The 18,279-nt window shown below is 48.1% G+C and overlaps 1 protein-coding gene across 4 annotated transcripts in view; it reads left to right on the forward strand.

Moving 5' to 3' along the window:
- The window catches only part of Mbp (myelin basic protein), a 108,849-nt gene that overhangs the window by 29,017 nt on the left and 61,553 nt on the right, over window positions 1-18,279 (forward strand). The window lies entirely within an intron of this gene.

The following is an 18,279-nucleotide window of genomic DNA, read 5'->3' on the forward strand; positions in this document are numbered from 1 at the left end:
TAGGAAGTAGGGGACGGTCAAGTGTGCCTTGCTGTGATATTGGCAGTCCCTAGCTGGCCCTCTGCTAGGAATCCAGGTCCTGCCAGCCAGCTGAAGAGGACGGTGCTGGAGTCCCAAAGGGGAACAGAGGCCACTGGTTGGGGGTGGGGGGACTGGGCTCCTGAGTCATGGTGCAGTCTCATAGACTGGGTATCAGTTCCTCCAAGTACTTTTCCTACTTTCAAAGGGAGGGAAGTCCCCATCTTCTGCGGCTCCTTCATGGTCATAAACAGCTGTCCCTCACTAATTTGCCAGATTTTTACCAGTCTGTCCATTCTACACCCAGTGACCATCTGTGCTATCACAATTTGGAAAACCAGGGAAGGAAATGACTTCAACTGCCCAGGTAGTTCAGGTTATGCACTCAAGTTATCTGATTGATGTTTAGAGAACCACATTCATAACAGCTTCTGGGGGTGAGAAAGAAATTGTGTCCAGGAGCTAAAAGCAGCCCCTGCCAGTGATGGATGCCCTGTGCCCAGCGGTTCTGGGTATTAAGACTCTGTCCCCTTCAGCTGGCCACTAGAGGAGGGGATTGCCATAGTTAGTAGAGTTCATGAAGGTTTCAAGCCACTGACTCCTTGGGAGGATGCACATGCTCAGAACGATGGGCATTGATCTCTCCCCCCACTTTATTTGTTCTTTGGAGCTTTTGTGATAGCCATGCCTCCCACTGATGGCCCATCGAGTATCCAAGACCCACCAAGTGTCTTCAAACGCAGCACTGGCACTAATTTGCACCTCTTTGGGGAGTCAGGCCTTCTCTGGACTGGCCCAGAGGTGTCCGTGCTAAAACTCAATAGATAGAGAAGCCTAACCCTCTGAGGCCATTTTTATTCTCACAGGTCACAGGATGGATGACTGGGGTCCAGCAGTCCACAGGATGGGTCTCCTGTCAGGCTGTGTAGGCTGCATCTTCTCCATGTGTCCTCCCATGGTCCCCTGTATGTAGCTATGTCTAACTTCCCCTTCTCGTATTGAAGCAGGGCCCATGCTAAGAGCTGAAACTTAACTGATGGTCCTCATCTTTGAAGGGCCCATCTTCCAATAGTTATTTTCTGAGGTTCTAGGAGTTAATATTTCAGTGGATGGATTTGGGAATAGACAATTCAGGTCTCAACATATGTACTATTTGATGAGCCCAGGTAACCACTGAGTAGTAGAGAGATTGGCAAAAAGCTCTCTCTATAGAGGCCTAGCTTGGCACTTGGCTTCAGCATCTGAGCCTTCACCCGGGAAGCTATCAATTCCTCCTGTTAAACAGATGCCACGGCACAGTCCAATTTATCATTCTGTCTCTCTCCAGAAAGACCCTACCACACTGCAGGCTCTACCATACAAGATACCTCAAGAACTGGCCTAACCCACAGGGCCTGCAGGCTCCTACATATTATCTTCTTGACATCCTCTGGCTAGACATGGAACTTGTAATTCCTAAGTGGCTATCTTCCTTCAAAGTCCAAATATCTACTGTAGGTTTGGATTAGTACACTCACGCATTTTTTTTTATGCACCCACAGTGTCTTCTTAAACACCCAGGGAGTGCTTGGTACCGCTGTACCCAGATGAAAATCTCAGCTCCTGTCACCAGCTGCTTAGATGACATTGGGCTACAGCCACCTCAGGATCATAAAGTTATACTCTGAATGGAAGAACAGTGACTCAGGGGTCCTCACTCCCTAACAAGGTCGAGTGAAGGTCACTGCATTCAGAGGTGTAACAGGAATGCAAGGCACTGGTGCTGCTTAACTCTTATCAAGTTGACAGACCAGAGAATCACCTGAGGAGAAGGAACCTCAGCTGAGGAATTGCCTGTGAGAGATTGTCTTGAGTAATGAGTGATGTGGGAAGACCCAGTTCACGGTGGGCAGCAGCATCCCCTAGGCAGATGATCCTGTGCTGTATAGCAAAGCTAGGTGTGCACAAACAAGTAAGCAATCTAGCAAATAGCATTTCTCCGTGGTTTCTGCTTCCGTTTCTTCTTGAGTTCCTTCTCTGAATTCCTTCAGTCATGGGTTGTCACCTGGAAGTCAGTCTGAAACAAACTGTTTTCTCCTCCCCCTTGCAATATGGCCAGAATGTTCTATCACATCAACAGAAGGCCAACTAGAGTAGTGCTGCAGAGTGGGACCACAGAGCAAGCCCGGAGGATCCTCGGGCCTTAGAGAAGAGTGTGGTACCTTTGTGGATCTGAGGGTTGGGCAGAGATCAGAACTTTCTGAGGCTTGGGCCAAATGTGTTAAAATATCATAAAAGAAAAGAAAAGGAGAGGGTTTGGTGCTCACTACAGCAACCTTTCCCGCAATCCTCTTCAGAGCTCTGGAGGCCTTGGAGTCTATGACTCAACTAACATCTCCCCCATACCAGCTTCCTAGACAGGGAGAGCCCATGTCCTTAAAGATCCTGGCTCTATAGCTCATCAAGACACTGTCCCAGAGGATGCTGGGAATCTGGATCTATTTTTAGGGATTGTTCTTATTGAGCTGGCTAGCATCTTCACACCCTGGAATCTCCATTTTTTCCATAGTGCCAGGTAGAGGGAGTGCTTATCCCTCAGCACATGCTGCTGAGGAGACAGCCTGAAGGGCATCCCCACAGCTCAGCCACATCCCAGAGGGGCCTGGAGACATGAGTACCATTGTTCCTTATAGCCTTTCCCAGACCAGCATCTTACAAAGAAGAGGGGTCACCCCATGAAGTGCAGAGGGCAGATTTATCACTAGAGTCAGTCAATAGTTAAAGGGGGGTGTGAGAAAGAGGCCATGGGACAGGTAAGACAGCATGTGACCCTTCAGCCACCTACCTCTGCTTAGTCACACTGAACATAACCCTCTGAAGCCGATGACACCGTTATCAGAGCTCAGAGTATTCTTGCCCCGCTCAACAGTTCACCGGCTTGGCTCTGTTGGTGAGGGAAAGACTCTGGAACATTCTGGAATACTTCTGGCCTCTGGATTCACCCTCAGTCTTCTTTGTGGCCTCCCTTCCCACCCACCTGAAAGATTGGGTTTCACGCCATTCTGGAACTTTCATTGGACATTGGAATCCTCTAACATTGGCCTTCCTGCAAAGAAGTTTTTGGTCCTTCCCCTGAGGTAACCCCACCTTTAGCAAATAATCCGCATAATTTAATCCTTGTCACAGCCCTGCTAGCTCTCTCTCATTGAGACGGATATTAAAGAGACATTCGGAGAAATGAGACACTTAGTTTGCAAATATAGGCAGAGTTGTCAGAAGCAACACAAAGCTTGCCACTGAGATGAAAGAAACAGTGTTTCCCTCTGACAGGGAAAATCTGTTTCCATGAGAACACTGGCACCCCAGCTGTAAGGGATGTGCCGGCTGCTCCCGGGGCCTCTCTGCTTGCAGCTTCGTGCTGTTCGCTGCCAGAGCTATAGCTTTTCAGTAAGCTCTTTCTTCTCTCAAGCCTGCCTCTGGAATGAGAAGCGGAGAGACTCTAACCAGCTTGGCTCACCCTGCTCTGCCCAGCCTGCTCTCCCCACACTTTCAGCTCAGGCAGAGCAGCCATGCTGTCAACAGCCCTGGGTCATGCTAGTGTCTAGGCAAGGTGAATGGCCTACCAAACACTATAGACAAGCTGTCTGGAGTCTTCCAGGAGGTGCTGTGCCTCGCCACGCCCTGTCAGGTGACTATGGGTGACACCAGAAGACATAGTGTTAGGAGGGCGGGGACTCTCCATCCTCAGTGCTCAGGGGACACTGGGAAAGGAGACAGAACTCCCAGGCTTTGCTCTTCTTCCCTGCTTGCACCATCGCTCTTCCCCTATCACAGAACAGGGGCAGGAAGCGCCCAGACGATGCCCACACACACACCTGAAGACACCCACAGCATGGAGAGAAGGCTGTGCTTGGTAGACACCGGTTTCGCTGGGGAATTTTACCTTTCCATTTGACGGCAGTGTGTGGGTGGGGGGTTATCCCCTGTGTGGGCAGAATAGGGATTGAACCACTGTGTGGGCAAAGTTAAATCCATGCATGTGGAGTCTCCATCTTTTAGGCAACTCACACAAACACTGTGTTTTGAGAACTCAGGCAATTCCCAGTTACCACAGGATGGACGAGAGCTTTGGGGCTAGAAGGCACGGGTTAGGTGACACACATGTGGAAGTGGCAGGCAGTGCCCACGGGGTTTCTGGTAGAAACCTTCTTGGGTGTGTTGAGTCATAAATGATTTTCCTCTGTGGTGAATTCAGAGCAAAAGGCTTTTCCCACAGCTTCATGTTCAAAGAATGACCACAGGGTGGGTTCTGGTGTTCGTGGCAGGTGTTCTGGTGTTCGTGTTCTGCCTATCTGACAGCTGGGGAACACAGACACCTTTGTAAACCAAGGGTGGCCACAGGTCTCAGCTAAGGAAGTGTAATTATTAACAACAGGCTGTGTAATTAGCCAGTGTGTCCAGGGCCTCCACACCTGAACTAAGAACGCCCCTGCTGCTGGTTAGAAGGTTGCTGCTGGTTACGAAGCTTTCTGCAGCACAGGGAGAAGCCAGCAGCCCAGTCACATGGTCTAGAAACACAGCCCCAGGCTTCGATCCTCTCAGGTTCTGGACCCAACTGCAGCCATTGTCTCCAGCTGGTCATTAGGGATCTATGGGCCTCCTCACTATAGTCAAGCTGTCAGGAGTGTTCCAGGAGGTGCTGTGTGTGCCACACCACGCCCTGTCAGGTAGCTGTAGGTGACACCAGAAGACACAATGTGGGGAAGGCAGGGACTCTCCGTCTTCACACTTTCTCTCTGAGTTCGCCCTGTGGACTCCATGCTCAGCAGAGTCGGGTGTGTGAGTCTTGGGATGACATCAAAGTCCGAAAGAGTTCTGAACTCCAGCTTGAGCCTGGGGCCTTAGAGAGTTGAAGGCTGAGAAAATCCCAGGGCACTCGGAGCCCAGGGAAGATAATATCTGTTCTTTCACCCACCTTGTAGGATATGTCTGGCTGTCTGGCTGGCTGGCTGGCTGGCTGGCTGCTTTTGTCTAGCTGATAATGTAGTTGGTTTTGTTTGATTGGTTGGTTGGATGGTTGGTTGGTTAATTGATTGGTTGGTTGATTTGTTGGTTGGTTTTGGGTCATTGACTGGTTTTCTTTCTTTGGTTACTTGGCTCAGAAGCTGACTAGTTTTGGTTGATTGGTTGGTTGGCTAATTGGTTGGCTCAGAGTTGGTTTTCATTAGTTTATTGGCTAATTGATATCATAAAGTTTATTATTATTATTATCATTGTTGTTGTTGTTGTTAGAAACTGACACAAGTTGTAAGCACCTGTCAGGGCACAGCAGTTGTTAAATACAAATGGTCTGTTTGGCACTGCATATTAAGTGTGAATGCCATAGACTTAGCAGCAGTGTATGAAGCAGAAACAGTGGGATGTGCTTCAGCATCCTCTGGGTGCCCCCTGATCTGTACACTGGGGAGCCTGGGGAACAGAAGAATGTAGCTGATATCTAAGAACCGAGGACCTAAAGCTCTGAGGGTTCCCCATGCTCACCAGCAGGAGCCCCGATAAGAGGTAGACACAGATGCCAGAAATACAACTGTCATCAGAGATGGGACACCCCACCCAGACAGGGCAGGGTGTCAGGCGCCTTATGAAACAGGGTTATGAAGGTAGAGAGCATTAAGTCTGTGAGGGTCTGACGTAAAATCGTTACCCATTCAAACTCAGGTTCACACCTGACTGACAGCAGGACTGCAGGACAGACGGAGCAGCTGCCCATTTAGACCTCATGGTGACTTCCCACAGAGTGCCACCATGCTAGTTCAGGAGGATGGGTGGGGCTTGGCCTTCTGTCCTGGCAGCATATGCACTGTCCCCTTCGAATGCCACAGGGTCAGAAGGGTGTGGCTGAATGCAAGATGTTCCATGGCAACTGTCCTGCTCCCCTGTCCCCTTGCTTGTGAACCTCACTGGGCCACCACTTATTGTCCCATGTCAGGAAAGTCCAGAAATGCCACCGGTGATTGGGCATTGAGGCCATGTTTACTTCAGACTCTGAAAGTGTAGCACATGTCCTTCCTAAGTTGTCTATCCTCAGCAGCCTGCTTTGTAAAGCTTTACCCTTGAAATCAACAGGGACTTTTGAAAGATAAATTTTATTATTTTTAAATGTGTGTGTGTGTGTGTGTGTGTGTGTGTGTGTGTGTGTATGTGTGTGTGTATACTCGAGCACATAAGTGCAGATGCTACAGAGGTCAGAGGTCTTGGATCCTCTGGAGCTGGAGTCACAGGCAGTTATGAGCCACCTGATGTGGGGGCTGAGAACTGAACTTTGATCCTCCCCAAGAGCAGAGCGCACCCTCAAGTCTTGAGCCATTCTCTCCCCAACTTCAGAAGCAAGGGTTTTGGTTTTTTTTTTTCTTTGAAGGTAAAAATTTTATTTTTGAGGAACTTGTTACTGCACATTTCAGAGAGAGCTATGTGAGAAAGCAAAAATGTTCTCCCCTCATCCTAGGAATAAATAAGGGCATAAAATTTCTTCTTAAATCATGACACTTGGAAGTTTAGCACCAGCATCCAAAATGAANAACAAAGGAAAAAGAGCATTTACTATATATTTCAGATTTCTTTGGTTGGGGCAATCCCCATGTGGTATTAATATTTCTTCTTTTAATTCATATTACCAAAACAGTAAAAACCAGGAAAAAAATATAAAGCACTAGGTTGCTCAAACTGGGGAGGCTGCTCTCCTGCNCCGCGCTTGTGCAGGTTCCCGGGATACAGCTTGATGGACACTTGCTGGCTCGTTCCCTTTCTAGTTGTTAGTTTCGTAGAGAATAGCAGTAAACATTCTAATGTCCAATTCTTGGTTAGTCTTCCATTTTATTGCTTAGATGTTTCTTTGGTGTTGGTAAGGTCGTGGGTGTGCTTTTTTTGCCTTGTTTTTGAATGGTCATTAATTCTTTAGGTCACCCTGAGAAGCAAGGGTTTTAATATGACAGGATGCACTTGTGGAAAAGGGTCTCTCATTTATAAATATTGTACATGCAATGGAGGGGGTGAGAAGGTAAGAAGTTGCATGCGTTGTGGACATGTGTAATAGTGTGAATGTTTGTGCTTATGTGTGGAGCATGCATCTACCTGTGTGTGTGAATGATCTGAACTGCATGTGTGTGTGTGTTTGTGATGTGTGCTATATGTATATGTACACGTTATATGCTTATGTATATAAATATATATATATATATATGTGTGTGTGTGTGTGTGTGTATGTTGTATGCGCCTGTATATGCAAACATGAGTGCTATGTATGTATGCTGTGTGTGTGTATATATGTGTGTGTGATGTGTGCTATGTGTATATGTACATGTTATATGCTTATGTATATATATATGTGTGTGTGTATGCTGTATGCGCATGTATATGCAAACATGAGTGCTATATGTATGCTATGTGTATATAATTATATAATATATTATAATATTACATATATGTCCTATGTTGCTGTGATTCTCCCTCTCAGACGCCAGCCCTGAACCTCTCACTATGCTCTGCATGCTCTGCTCTTCTTGTACTCAGTTCGCAGTTCTGCATCTGGATGGCTCAAACACGCTTCCCTATTGCAATCTCATACCTCTGCTAATCTAAGAATCAAACTTTTAAGATGTGATCATCAGATAGTTGTGGAGAAAGTTCAAATTTATGCTTCTGCCTCTGGTACTTGGAACAGAGTCCTCATTATTTAATGTCTCCTAATTATACTCCGTAAGCCCTAAGCAACCAAGCACACCTTAGTAAATAAACAAGGCCAGCCCTGACTGTGCAAACAGCCTGTGGTGATATAGGATCCCTACCACATAGATTATTCACCCTGTACCAGTTCGTAACTGTACTGAGCACATGACTGAGAACCTTACAGGTGAATGGGGGCAGGACAAAGCTGAGTTAGGGAGTGTTGAGAGGCCATCTCCTCTCTGGCAATCCCCATGAAGAGGGAAAAGAGCTACTCTGAGCTTCCTCTCCCCTATTTCCTGGAGTTGAGCTCTCGTTCCCAAAGCTTCTTGTTGCTTTGCCCTGTGCTGGGGGCCCTCTGGCTACACCAAGTAGTGGAATTCCATAATATAAAATACAATGGTCTCACTCTGGGCTCTTCCCAGGGAGGGAAGAGATGACAGAGAAATGGAAGTGGGCTCAGAGCACAGATTAAGACTACCAGGCACGCCCACCCTCCCCCAGGCTGAGGAGCCCCTCACTCAGTGGTTATAGACAGGGCACAGTTCCTCACCCTGCCCCTCCTCCACCAGGAGAAGGTCGCGTCACGGCTCCAGGTGGCATGATTAGCCTTTGCCATTTACTTGCATCAGCCATGACTCCGTCTGTTTTGTTTAATTACCAAAGGGCCACAGTGACCGGGAAAGCATTTACATCTATGCTTTTCAAATAATGTGAATTAAAGCAATTGAAGGTGGAGTTCAATGCTTTTGAAGTAGATTATTTGGTGTGTTTCAAAAGGAAATATGGCATAGGGCTCTTGGCTCTCCGGAGAGGGTGTTGCTTATGAGGGGTCCTTCCACCCATGAGTTCTGCTTCCATGCTGGAATCCACAGTCCCTCACCACTCTGAGGAAGGACAGCCCAGCCCCCGCCCTCCTCAACGTTCACCAGACAGCTACTGAGCACACAGCACTTAGGATCAAACCACACAGAGGGAACTGAGTGTAACGTCTTTAAGGTCCTGCTTCTCTCTGTGCTTAACAGCCTCGCTCCACGATTAGCTCAGAAGAACCCATGTGAGTGCTTCCTGGGTCGTTGTCATGTGACCTGTGCACAGGAGTAGAAAGCTCTAGAAGGTTTTTCATAATACCTTTACAACCTGGATCTTCGGGTAACCACATTGTGGTTTGATTTCTATCACCACATGTGAACCAAGAGGCATCTGGGCACAGGCACCTTCCTCTGAATGCATTTTTTGCAAAGAACCCCACACTCAGATGGCTGGTGGGGGAGGAGCTGGCCTTAATTGATCTTGGTGATTGGCAGCTCCATGCTGTGTGCAGGATATGCTCCACCCACAGTCCATCCTTCCCAAAGCTCAAGTGATTGACTGTGCCCTGGGTTGTGTGGACAGGGCGCTAGCCAGCTGTGTTACCCCAGCCCTCCCTGCAAGCTTAAGAAGGCTTGTTACTCCCCACGACTCGCCCTGGGGCCACAGGACCACAGAGATGGCTGAGACAGAATGGAAGATCCATTTCACAACCTGGGTGTGGCTCTTTGAGGCAAAAGGGCAGAGTGCAGCCGCAATGGCAAAATCCGGGGAGTTTTTCTCTGGCTCTGCCTTTAAATCTTGTTGCACCGATGTATTCCTTCTGTGTCTTTCTGATCTTTCCTGAGCTGCTTTGATTGTCATCTAGCAACGGTGCCTACCTCAACTGCACTGGGTTTGCCCACGTGACCTGCTTGCTCTGCAAGAGGGAAGAACCCGAGAAGATTCTGCATATTGAAGATCCACATATATTCAGGGAGACATCTGGACTCTTGATATACTAGTGTTTTGTTTTAAACAGAGATAGGCCTTATCTCAAAGACAGGACTTGACTTTAAGCCAATAAGGGACTGCTAAGAAATATAGGGGGCTATTCAATAGGAAGATAACCAAAACAGTTATGTATTACACAAAACGAAAGCATTTGCCTTCCAAAAGATATCAAAGGTTTCTGTCACCTCATTCTGTTTCTAAAAGGTGGCTCCTTTTTTAATTAAATAAATATCCTTCTGTAACTAATTTTGTTAGGTACCACTCTGGGTTACATAAGGGCATTGTCACGCAAGTATATAAAATGCTTCGGGCCCCCTGTCCTCTGGTGTGTCACCAACCCTCTTCTGTTCATCCACTTCACTTCCTAGACAGTCTTGCTTTGTGCCATCCCTATAATTCTGTGTATCTAAAAAAAAATATAGGGCCCACAAGAGAGAGAACATGTGTGGTGGTTGGGTTTCTGAGGCTGACTCGATTCACTTAGTGATGAGTTCGTCTTAGGCTCCTGTTAGTCATAAAACTCACTGAGCATAAACTGCAGTTGACAGCACCGGGCTGAGCAGACACATCCCTGTCTCTGAAGGGACCATCCTGCCCACTGGCTGGGCAAGCTGGGGTAGCAGAAGCAACCAGAAATAAAGAGCAAGGTATCTGTGCTCCTAAAATAGAAGCCAGTTTGTCCAGTTGCGTAACAGACCTGAATGAGCAGTTTCAGTGCTACACTGAGTAATGTTTATCCTGCTGTGACTTTCCAAAGCCGGTGCTTAAACAAAATCCTCTAGCACATTTCTTTGCATTCATTATTTAAAGACCTCTGCACTCTTAATCACATCCCAAAGAGATCTCCCGACTGCTGTGCTGTAAAGCTAAGATATTACAGGACTAAGCTAAGGAGTTGTTTCCACTGGAAAGTGGCTTCAGGGATGCATGAGACCAGACTGCTACACACAGTACACCAAAGCTCTCACTTGGGGCAAACCTGCAGTTTTATGGATGTGGGAAATTTTTCCTCTAATCTTCTCTTTTTCTAGTGCTAAGGCATGGAACCTGGTGCCTCTCATGCTAGACAAGTACTCATCAGTGAGCTGTACTCCATCTCTAGAGGGTGTGTGTGTGTGTATGCGCGCGCATGCCTGTGCCTGTACATGTGTATGCATCTGTGTGCATCTGTGTGTGCCTGTGCATGTGTGTGCATCTGTGTGTGCCTGTGCATGTGTGTGCATCTGTGTGTGTGCCTGTGCATGTGTGTGCATCTGTGTTCCTGTGCATGTGTGTGCATCTGTGTGTGCCTGTGCATGTTATGTGCATGTGTGTGCATCTGTGTTCCTGTGCATGTGTGTGCATCTGTGTGTGCCTGTGCATGTTATGTGCATGTGTGTGCATCTGTGTGTGTGCCTGTGCATGTGTGTGCCTGTGCCTGTGTGTACATGTGTGTGCATATGCATGTGTGTCCATGTGTACACGTGTGTGTGTGCATTTGTGTGTCTGTGTGTGTGTGTGTCTAACACCTTGGCTAAGATGTAGTTCATCCACCTACAGACTGAGAAGGCTCAGTGCAGTTTCAGCACACCCATAGCTGTATGATGTCATCACACCATCCATCGAGTTTTACAACTTGATGACTAGGACAAACCACACCTGCTCCCAACTGTCTCCTCATCCCTCAAAAGCCACCAGTCCTTTGTCTCTGTATTTCCTATTATAGTAGGTCACATGGATGGGATCACCTGGGTAGCCTTCAGTGTGGGGCATCTTTCCTAAAACACTTCAGTTTGAAAGTTTGTCCATGCTGCCGTGTGTCTTACTGCCCCTCTCTTTCTCTCTCCTCCCCTTTCCCTTCACCTCCTTTCTCCCCCTCCCTCCTCTCCCCTCTGCTTCCCTCTGTCCTCCCCTCTCCTCTCTCCTCCTCCTCTCTCTCCCTCCTTCTTCCATCTCTCCCCCTTCTCTCTCCTGACTAATATTCCATTGTTTAGATATCTTATGTTCTAATTACACACTCATAGGTTGATGGGTATATGGGATGCTTCCTCCGTGAAGTTATGGATATTTACATGCAGATGTTTAGGATAGACCTGTGTTTCATTTCTCTCAAGAATACACCTAGGAATGCAGTATATAATTCATTGTTCACCTGTGTTTAACTTTCTAAGAAATTTCCAGAACTTTCCACAGCCACTGTACCATTCGAGCTGACTCAGACTGGTCTGAGGATCTCCTATTACATCCTACAGCTGGTTCTGATTGTACCATTTAACATGTGCTGCATTTATATCTAAGGGTCCTATCACATGTGCCCAGGACTGGTTCTGAGGGTCCTATATACCTTCTCTGAGAAAACACCCTCCACCATCTTTTGAATTAGACTTTGTGTTTGCTGTTGACCTGTGGGAGTTTGTTACACTATAAATACTTGATGCACATCAGATAAAAGATTTCCGAGGACTTTTCCCATTATATGCACTTTCTTTTACTTTCTTGTGTAATATGGAGTGGTACGGTGTGTGTGTGTGATGTGTGTATGTATATATAAGTATGTCAGTGTGTGTATGTTAGTGTGTGTAGGTATGTGTGTGTGTGTTTGTGTGTGTGAATGTGAATGAGTGTGTATATGTGTATGTGTGTGTATGTGTATATGAGTGTGTTTGTGTGTACATGCATGTAGGGTGTGTGTGTGTGTGTGTTTGAGGGTGCCATGACATACAAGTAGAAGTCAGAGGGATGTTTTCAGGATGCAGGCCTCCCCTTCCATCCTGGAATCCAGAAATCAGACTCCTGTTGTCTGAGCCTTACTCACTAGCCCCAGCCAGTACCCTTGTTACTCATCCTAACTCAAAGTAGAGACAGAAAAAGAACAGAATGCTTCAGAGAGAATAAAATCCGGTCTGGTGGTACAAGCTTGTGACTTTGGCATTTTGTGGGGCTGTGGGCAGCAAGAGTTCCAGGTTGTCCTCAGCCCTACATGAAGGCCAACCTGAAATACATGGGACCCTGTCAAGAAAGAAAGAAGGGGGCGGTGAACAGTAATAAAGTCAAACTTTTATTTATTTACTTATTTATTTATTCATTTATTTATTTATTTTTGTAGTTTTTGACTAGTATGCACTGGACTTTTTCTTGTGCTGATTCCTCAGCACTTTAACGACTTCAGCCCCATTGTCACCAGATTTAAATTTTAAAATAGACAGGAGTCTTTCCATCACATAGGAGCCTAGCAGGTGCCGTCTGCTGCACACATGGGCTGTGGGAGGCGCTGCCCCTGTCTGTGCCACATGGGGCTCAAGGAGCAGCGGAGGCCCAGAGATGCCTTCAAGGACGCTGGAGAGAGAATATGGATCCTGTATGTGAAGGAGAAAGGCTGAGGGCAAGAAAGGCCACCTTCCACTGGACCTCTGTGGGTCCCGGAAGTAAGGGAGGGCCCAGCTTCCTGTCTCCGATCCCAGGCGCTGAGAGTGGACACTAAAGTGTGTTCATCACAGTGGAGACAAATGTGGCCTTAGGCTGCATGCCCTGCTGTGCCATCATTACTGACACCTCCATTCCTAGATTTGTCATAGGTTTACCTGAAGGGCTCAGCTGCCCTTCAACCTGAGGGCCCCAGGGTGGCAGCTCTTTGATGACATCTCTTCTCAGCTGAGCAGTCCTAGATCATTGTCATTTGTCTGTGATGTCTTGCCTGGTCACTTTGGACACCTCTCTGCTGATCCCCCCCCCCCCCCGCACTGAAGCCGGAACTGGCAGGTTTCCTCCAGGGCTTCGTAGTGTGTGACCTCCTTAGGCATTGGGTCCCAAATCTGTGGCTCTGCAGGTTTCAGCGATGGCCCTGGGCCTCTGACTCACCGGTAGACTCACCGAGTCGCCTTTCTGGGAAGACCATGGCAGGGTGCCCTGGCACGGCCCAAGTTCCACAGCCCCGTGGTTGAGCTGAGTCCCTAGCTCTCAGCCACAGGGAAGGCCAGGAGCCATGAGGTCTGAGATGAGGTGTGTGCTTGAGGGCTACAGCCCACCCCTAGTTCCAGTCGAGGTACCAAGTGACTACTGGAGTAGAGATAACCGGATCTGGCAAGCAGAACCTACTAGACAAGAGGAGCAGGGGGCGGGGGGGGGGCGGGAGAGGAATGAGTGCCACTCTGTCCTTGCCCAGGGCCAACAGATGTTCCCTGCTTATGAGTACTTGCCAGAGGACAGAATCCACATCCGCCTTATCCCAGATGTCGAGGGGGGAGGGTGCAAAGCTCATGAGCTCTGACAGATAGTCTTCTTATATTTTAGTGTTTATTCTTCCCCCTCCCCCACTCTCCTGAAAATTCTTTTTTACTTTTTTTTATTTTTGACACTCATGTCTATACATTGCTTACAGAGAGGATCTCTTGTAGCCCTGAACTCGCTGCATATTTAGCCATTAAACATTTGACACCCTCCCCCACCCCCGCCCGTTTTTACCTCCTCCGTCTGAGATTACACCACCACACTCATCTGTGTGGGGCTGTGGCTCCAACACACTGCTTCATGCAAGGGAGGCGAGCGCTCTACCGACTCAGCTATATTTCCAGCCCTCTAACTATTTCTGAAGTGGCATTGCCAAGGCACGTACTCAGACTAGGCTTGTCTGCGGGCTAGGTGTGTGGTCTTCTGTCCAGACACTAGGGTCTCTAAGTGAATGCCCCTGCCTTGAATGCCAGATCTGTTTTGGGTCTTGGGTATTAGACACAGATGTTTCAGGGTAGCCAAGGTCTTGGGCCTCCTCTATGGAAGGGAGAAGTTAACTTCTGTCTATAACCTGTTCCTTAATGACCCATTGGGTTTTAAGGGATTTAAAACTCTCAAATGCCATTCTTACATGTGCTTTCTGAGTTAGGTGGTCTGTGGCTATGGTTCAGCGTTTAACACACATCCAGTTGTGTAGTGTGATCGCATCTCAACACCTCTGTTCTCCCAAGTGGTCTCTGAGTGAGTCAGAACACTATAACATCTTCCTCTCCCAGCGCCTCTTCTGCTACCTCCCAGAACTTTATACAGTACGTATTAACGTATCTTCTGACCATTCACATCCCCAGTACTTGTCACCACCAGGCCATTAATCCTCCAGAAATGCCAGGTAAACCACCTGCTGTTTGTGAGTGAGTAGACCCAGAAACATTGTTGGTGAGTGGATGCATAAATGTGTGTGCACAGGTATGTGTGTCTATGTGCGCACCTATATAATATGCTAATGGCTATGTCCACTAGATGAATGACTGAATGGCAGGTGACCCTCCTCTGGAATGATGTGTCACCCAGGTGCCTGGACACTGACTACTTCGGAGCACATCACTAGGTGCCTAGTCCTGAGTCACACCAGGATTCCTCCACTGCATTCAGCCTAAATCTAGTTTGGCAGCTCCAGTCTGGGGTCTCAAGAAGGCCCGCCAAGGGCAGCAGGTCTGAGGAAGACAAAGAAGAAGGTGGGGACAAAGCTGGGAGTCCCAGGTCTCTTTTCTCAGGCCTCATGCAAGGCTCCCTGACACTGGAAAGATCAAAGGCCACTGGAGTTTCTCTCTCCTGTTTTTCTCAGAGATGAGATGGATTACTGGCTCCTGATAAGTTAGAATCATAGAAATTCCTTAGCACTGAAATCACTTCTTTCCTCTCTCCGCCATCTTTGGCCATGTGTGCCAGCATTTGTCTGAGGCTGGATTTCACAGCAGTCACGTACATCAGAAACCTACATGGTCAGTCTTTGATCTTAATCAAGTGTTAAGGAGTTTGTTCGATGTTCTGAAAGGCCAGAGGGGGTACCTCCCGGCCTTCCCTGGCTCTAGGTGCCCTGTCATCTTTCCTGTGTCCTGGCTTCTGTCTGTGTCAGGGCCATCCTTCTGCATGGCTAAGTGTGTTTTCCCTGTGACAAGGATTCCACTCAGTAGACTAGGCCCACACTAATCTCCCGTAACCTTATTGCCTCCGTGAAGGCCCTATTTCCATACAAGGTCGGAGTCCTGGACGACAGAAGTTACAACACAGACATGTTTTAAGGGACAGGGAACCCCATAGAGGGCAGTGAAGGTTAGCAGCTAAGACTTGGGGAGGATTTGGGAATGGTAACAGATACCAAAGACAGACCCTAGGAATGAAGTTTGTTGAAAAAAAAAAAAAAAAGGAAAGACACGTGATGGGTGTGGTTATCAGTAGGAAGCTTAGTGTGTCTGCTCCCATCAGCCTTAGCAGTCACATGTGAATCTTGGCTTCTAGAATGTAGGTTAACCACATAGACAACACCACAGAGCACGGCTAGAGAAAGGGAAGAGAACTCCAGGAAAGGTGAGCCAGGTAACAGCATCCCACATGCGCACACCAAGAGAAAAAGACGTGGAGCCAAGCTGAGAGCATCACCAGCACCAGGAGCTGGCAGACCTGGAAGGCGTCTGCCTCTACTCCGTCTCTTTCAATAGAGCATTCGTGTCTTCTTCATAGAAAAGGACACGGAGGGCTGGTGAGAGAGCTCAGTGGTTTTGAGCGCTGACTGCTCTTCTGGAGGTCATGAGTTCAAATCCCAGCAACCACATGGTGGCTCACAATCATCTGTAATGAAAAACAAATAAAGAACCTATGGGCCAGAGCGAGGGGGGTGGGGCGAGAGTTGGGGAGAAAGGGAAGGGGGGGAAAGAAAGAAAGAAAGGAAGGAAGGAAGGAAGGAAGGAAGGAAGGAAGGAAGGAAGGAGAGAGAGAGAGAGAGAGAGAGAGAGAGAGAGAGAGAGAGAGAGAGAGAGAGAGAGAGAAGGGCACTGAGGTACAGAGAGGTTAAGTCCATGCCCAAGGTAACAAAGATGTCTAAGTCATTATACACCTAGGCTAGGGCCATGGGGCTTGTTATCTCAATTGCTGCCTGCCCCTCCTCCTCCCACCAACCCCATGTGAAGAAAGAAAAATGAAACTGTGTATCTGACCTGGGCTAAAGGCTCTTAGGAACGGAGGGACTGACCAGTGGTGCAAACTGGTGTGGAGGCGCAGGTGCTGTGCACTGGTGGCAGATGACAACCACACAGGGACCTGGGTGCTGAGTCTGGAAAGGGTGGCAGCCTATTCTTTTGGCTGCAGAAGTTTCCCTGCCCATAGGTTCTGCGGCTGTGAGAAGCCACCCAGAGTTGGCGTAGAACCGGTTATGACTAAAATTACCATCTGGAAATGACCAGAAGGGTCTCCAGGCAGCCCAGCAGGGCCGTCATTGTGATAGACCAGGGCCACAGAGGTGACTCTGGGCTGGAGCAAATCGTCCCAGGGACTCACTTTCTGAGGACTATAGGGAGACAGGGGTAGGGGCAGGATTCAGTACTACACCAGCACCCGGCTGGGTCTGAGTTTGATATGCTTTCTGAATATGGTGCGTTAAAATTAACCAGCGAGATGATTGCTTCCTACATTTGTGAATTAACTATACGCTAAGCATTTAAACTCAAACACAAAAGCTCAGAAGGCACACGTGGTAGTGTACTTCTATGATCTGACGCCTGGGGGGTGGAGGTGGGAGGGGGTCACAAGCTCAAGACTTGCCTGGCAAGGTCCAGTCCAGCCAGAGCTGTAGAGTGAAACTTTGTCTCAAAGAAATTTGAAGTAATGCAAAGTAATGGTGGTATCTGCTTGTAACCTCTGGGGGGGGGGGGNGGGGGAGTGGATCCCTGGGGCTTGCTGGTCGGCCGGCTGAGTTAGCTTAATCAGCAAGCTGCCAGCCAGCCAGGGAGAGATTCTGTCTCAGAAAGCGAGGTGGATGCTTCCTGAGGACCACACATGCATGCACACCCATGCATACACACGTCAGAAAGTACGCTTAAAATAAAACTTATAACCATCCTTTATTTTCAGCAGAAGCCCAAAGAGCAGGCCGGCAGGAATGTTCCCTTCCTCCATCATAGAGTCCCTCATCATAGAGTCCCTCATCATAGAGTCCCCCGGAATACCAGGCACCTAGTGGGGGGCAGCCCAGCCCTCCCACAGTGGGCTATTCCTTCCCTCACAGGAACACAATGCTGAGGTTTGGTATGTTGCTACTTACTGTAATACTAAATAATAGCCCCTAAAGTCTGGTCTCCTCAGGAATGAGGAGCTCCTCCAGGGATGCTATGTAACTTTGCTTCTTAATTTAAAACTATTGATTGATAAACATACCTACAACCTATGACTGGGCAGAAGAGAGGTAGGTGGGGTGTGGGTTCCTAGTCTTGGGGTCTGAGGCAGGACCACCAGAGGAGAAGAGAGAGAAGGAGGAGAGAGGGGGAGATGGCATGGGGTAGATGAATCTTGAAAACATAGCCATGAAGGCTGCCCAGTCAAAGTAAGAGCAGCCCAGGTGGGACGTAGCAAATCACACCCCAGTGTGATGGATGGGGAAGTAGGCACTGAGAGCTTTGAGGGTAGATATGTGCCCAGCTCTGGTGTTTTAAAGGCTTATCATATATATAAAGGTTTTTGTGTCTTTTATCTGGGAACTGAATGACCTAAGGTGGGGTAGAAACCCCTGACTAAGATTAATTATTACCACAAAGCATCACTGAGTGTTAGTGTTGGTTCTGTCCCCAGGGTCCTGATTGGCTTCTGAATAACCTTAGTTAGAATTCAAAGAAATATGGTCCTATGTCAAGTCTGCCTCTGTAAGCCATGTGAAATCTAAGAGTGACCAGACAGGCAGCCTGTCTGCTTGCAGGCAGGAATTGCTTGGCTACTATATTCTATCCAGGCTGACACCGACACCCTTTCCTGTGACACCCTTTCCTGTGAAAGCATTGGCCG

This window comes from Mus pahari, chromosome 15 (assembly GCF_900095145.1).
Source record: "Mus pahari chromosome 15, PAHARI_EIJ_v1.1, whole genome shotgun sequence".
NCBI lineage: Eukaryota > Metazoa > Chordata > Mammalia > Rodentia > Muridae > Mus > Mus pahari.